The following is a 5,012-nucleotide window of genomic DNA, read 5'->3' on the forward strand; positions in this document are numbered from 1 at the left end:
AACAGAATGTACAGGAACAGTAATGCTTCCTTGCAAGCTGACAGCCGTTGGAAGTGAGTTAGACATCACAGCCACAGTCACCTTCTCATAAAGTCCCAGATTTGCACCCCATAAGCAACATAGGGGAGAAATCCAGGACACAGAGATTGTAGACAGGTGGGAACAGTCAGTGAGACTTTTCTTTCTAGAAATGCCATAATATTTGTGGTCTTCCTTGCAAGGAAATATTAATCTAACTTTGCTACCCACCAAGGTTTTCACAATCTATAAGAAGACTTCTGTGTTAGTGGAAAATATTCTTGCACCTCTTCAGATGGGCTGGGCTAAGTGAGTCTTTATTGGCCCAGTGAGCAGGTGAACTAGTTTACTATTCTGTCCCTTAAAAACACACCTTAAGTGTACAAAATGTAAGTCATAATAATGATCTATTCATCAGTAACAATCAAAAAGGCCTTAAAAGAAAAATACTGTCAGCAAAAGTCGGCGTATTGCTATTTACCAGAGTTACCAAATAACAAGTTGTACACATAACAAATGCAGGATTGCCTCCATAAATAGTCAGCTAACAGCCATGGAGACCACAGGAATGGTTTCATGAGGGAGAAATGAGCCTTTGTCCCAAGAAGAACTTAATATTATGTTTTTTTGCATGTCCCCATGGAATTCATATGCAGACAAGAGGGGTCAGGCATATGTGTAGCTGGATATGTGGCAAAGACTTTCTTAACAATCTCTGCCCTAGGTCATTTGTAAAGGCAGATATTTGAGGTACTAGTTAGAAACTGAGAGTAGGTGTCAGGGTGTACGTTGGTATTTTTTTCTCAGACTAACTAATGGGCTTATACATACAGGTTAAAAAAAGAGTTGCTCTTGGAAACAACTCAATATGAGATAGAGGCTAGCTTGAATGAGACAGCAGTGTGTCTTGTTGCCTATCCTGCAAATATTACCACTGAGTCTACACCAGAAAATCATGCACTAGGCTCCAGTGCCTTGACATTCTCCTTGCTCCAGCAGTTTATTGTTTCCTGTTCAGTAATGGAATTTAAGAAAAATCACTATCTCCCATGGCAGTTGTTAGATCCCTTTTCAAAGGCCCTTCACTTTCTCTTCCAAATGGTTTTACAGGCTTTCACATTGCTCAAAGCTTGCATAACACTGTCAAAGTGTCACAGGTGGAGTGGGAGCTTCAGATAAAGTTTATTAGAGAAGCTGTGCTGCTGAGCACAAGGACCCCCTTGCATTCTAAACTCCTGCTCAGAGAGGAGCCTGGGTCCAGTTAGACCCAGTCTTATCCATAGACTTTATCATAGTTTAAAAAACTTTAAGGGATTTAAAGATAGCAAATCAGATATAGTTATATAATACAAATTATTTATGATTAGACAAAAGATCTTAATCAGAATTATTTACTATGCAGTGTAAAAGCTAAAACTGCTAGAAAGATTAAGAGGATAGGATAGGATAGGATAGGATAGGATAGGATAGGATAGGATAGGATAGGATAGGATAGGATAGGATAGTGCCCTATATTAATGCAGTTGTATTAAAATAATTATATTAAAGCTGGAAAAAAAGAACTAATTATTAAATAGAGATGGACGTAACTAAGCTATATCAACACCTGTGGGCAGGTCTCTTTCTCCTAGCCTTCAGGAGTATCTTTGGTGGGCATCCCCTTATCCAAGGGAGGAAACTTCATAAACACATTCCAAGAAGGAATACATTAGGAGAATCTAACTGTACAAAAGTGGACTGAACTTTTATAGTGTAAATTGTGATGATATGACTCCCAGTCATATGTCTTTAAGTCATCTTAGCAGATTATCTGCCAAATCTTTGTCTCGCTAATTTGGAGTCAGTTAGCCAGGCTGATTTTAGCATAATTCACCCAAAATAACACATGGCAAAGGCATCACATCAATGAAGTTCAATGCTCCACCTGCAGTACTGTGTAAGATAACCAGAAATCCTGAAGATGCAACCTGGGAAACAGACATTGTTTCTACATAAAACATAGCTTCCATCACATATTTTTCAGCTTATACATCTTCTACAAGATTTTTGGCTAGCCATGATATTTAGGGAACATCAACAGTTGTCCCAAAACAAAGTCAAATGAACTTAAGGTCAGCATGGTCATTGCAGCACCATGGCCTCTTTGGGACTGACAGACTCCTGCTGAAATATGCCGTGAATTTCCAGTGATACTAGATATTAAGATAGTTGTGAGATATTTTCTTTAGAACTCTTAACTGTTTTAGTTAGCCTTTAACACCCTTTACTTTAGAATATAAACTTGCAAAAGCACGATTACAGTGCTAAGAAGAAGGAAGCAAAATAAAGCTAATAAATTATACCCAGTCTGAATAATCAGACAATTGTCAGACATGTAAAAATGAAACCACTCCATGTTAGACTTGTACAAGCATTGTCACTACAGAACAAAATTAGAGCTACCACATTACTGAATTTACACTTGTTCATAAAAGAGTTCTTATAGTGGGCCACTAGTTCCATCTATTTGGGTATTCTTCTCAATGAAGTATATTTGCAGAAATGCCCTTATGTAGTAGTGAACTTTATCAAATGGGATGTGTGCTGCTCTGTGAGTGTCTCAGAATAACCAGACTAACTTCCATATATATGTGACAAAGTCTGTATACTCACTGAAAGCATTGCCTGATTCTGGTGGCTAAGATGTGAGAGGAAAGATGGCTCTGATAGTTTTAATCAAAGCCATTTATGAGAAAATGAATTAATGTTAACATGCATAATCTGGCTGACCTGCAGGGGTCCTTTTGTGCTGGAACTAGGTAAAATTTAAAATATTTTAGTTAACAGCTAAAATGAAGGGATGGTCAGTCTTAGGAAACAGATGATTGCCCCAACATACTCATCTATCTCTAAAGTGAACAGAAAATGTTAGGCAGCTTGTGACAGGTATTGAACTAAGACCTGAGATGCACTGAGAAAATGTGTTTCACTTCAGTTGGTGGCTAAAGAAGGAGTCCAGAGTGGCTGAGATAAAACACCCTCTCTAGGTATATCAGGTGAGTTGGAGGGTGTCAAGCTGTGGTGGCATATAGTGAGCCAAACAAACCTTGCAGCAAGGCCAGAGTGCAAAGTATTTAATGATCCAGCCCTTGTTTTGGCACTAAAGAGACCAGAAAATATGAACTGGGGATGCTGATATTAGTTTGTGGCAGAAGCTGGGCAGCAACTCCCAACAGTGCCCACACTACCCACTCAAGAAAGGGAATGAATTCCCTCTTCTTTGCACCTTGTTTCTCAAGACCCTACCAGTAAACTACTTGTCTGAGAAGGACATTTTGGACATTTTCAGAATCTGTGCATTTTTGAAGTGCACGTTAGCAAAACACACATTCAGAGATTGTAAAGATAACCATTTAGACTGACAACCAAATTGTAAGTTACAGGAGCTCTCTTGATAGAAAGAGGTGACAGCATTATCCCAATCAAAACAAGACAACACTGTTAGCTAACACTGTTCCAAAAGAGATCAACTCTTTATGAAATACAGAATACGACACACCTCTCACCTCAAACAGTTTACAAAGAAAGGCTTTGACCTGTCACATAAATGAGTGGTTACTTAACCTCTCTCACTTTGAGTAATGACAGCCACTGGGGTTTGTGATGCTGCCTGATATAGACATGTACTGTATTAAAACTGGTGTTTAAAGTCCTAATCTGACATGTGAAAACATGGTGAAACCAGTGACACTCCTCATGCTCACTGACCTGAAGAGCTACATAAAAAATATGCTTTTGCTGCATTCCAGGGAAAGATAATGCTCTCCCAATTGATCATATGTAGCTGCTGACAGACTTTTTGCTGTGCTGATTGAGCTCACTTACTGAAAATCTGAGTACCTGCACCTCACATGTTTCTCAGCTTTGTAGACTGACCTGTATATTTGCAAGTGGTTGCAATAATGTCTTTCATTATCCTGTCTTCATAAAACTTTTTTAGAATCACTGGATTAAATGGATTCACCGGATGAAATGGTAACCAAATGGTAACCACTGGATTCATTGGATGAAATGGTAACCAAAAGTACACAGCATGTGGAGACTGCTGATTTTTAACCAGCCCGATGTTGTGATCATGAAACACACTGTACCTTAGCAACTAAGGCTTTAAGTGTCTAGCAAGCAGAGCACACAGGTAAGAGCTGCATGCAAGAGAAATTGAGTTTGACAGAAAAGACTGAGACAGCCTGATGAAGAATAGTGAATAATAATAACACTGAATAGAATATTCACTGGGGACATGAGAAATATAAGTCCATGCTCTTTTGTGAATAATTTCTAGACATTCATTTGTGTGGTCTCATTAGAAATTCCCCAAGTGAGGATGATACATATATCTTGTGTCAGAAATTGCTTTTTGCATGACCTAGGAGAGACATTTCTTGGGTTATAATTTCTGCAAGGAAAAGGAAAATAAAATGTCACTTTGGGTCAATCTTGAATTTATCTGACAGTTTTATAACCAAATCAAAAAATCAAATGTTCAGACACAACCGTCTACTAGAATACTACTGGTCTTCAGCAAACAGAAGTGATAAATATAACTACTTACTGAAAAAAGAAAGCTTACTGAATGTCTACTTAAATGCCATTATGTTCTCATAGAATATGTGATTCATCTCCCTTTTATGTTCCCACAGAATATGTAAATTTGGGATGTTTGCTGTTCCCACCAAAGTCTCAAGTCCAGGGTACAAACAGTTAAGCTTCTGTAAAGTAAAATCATATTGACTTATGAACTGTCTCACTCATTGTGCTTCTTCTTCATACTTCATAATGAAAATAAGGCCCATTGTATCCACCCTTTCCTTTCCCCCGCCCCATGCCCTTGTTGCATTTACTTCTACCAAAATCTGGTTTTCAAAGATCACCCTTCCCTCCTCATGGCTGAGCTGACTTTCTGTAAATGGGCCATCTGTATGGACTGATTTGTACCCGACTGGAGTTGTACCCAC

At 38.5% G+C, this 5,012-nt stretch overlaps 1 long non-coding RNA gene across 1 annotated transcript; it reads left to right on the top strand.

Moving 5' to 3' along the window:
• The first annotated feature begins 43 nt into the window (after positions 1-43).
• On the top strand, positions 44-4,796 carry LOC128782360 (uncharacterized). Its single transcript, XR_008428747.1, has 3 exons — positions 44-156; positions 3,998-4,192; positions 4,698-4,796. It is a non-coding gene; the product is annotated as an uncharacterized LOC128782360 (long non-coding RNA).
• The last annotated feature ends 216 nt before the right edge of the window (positions 4,797-5,012 follow it).

The sequence above is a fragment of the Vidua chalybeata genome, chromosome Z (genome assembly GCF_026979565.1).
Source record: "Vidua chalybeata isolate OUT-0048 chromosome Z, bVidCha1 merged haplotype, whole genome shotgun sequence".
NCBI lineage: Eukaryota > Metazoa > Chordata > Aves > Passeriformes > Viduidae > Vidua > Vidua chalybeata.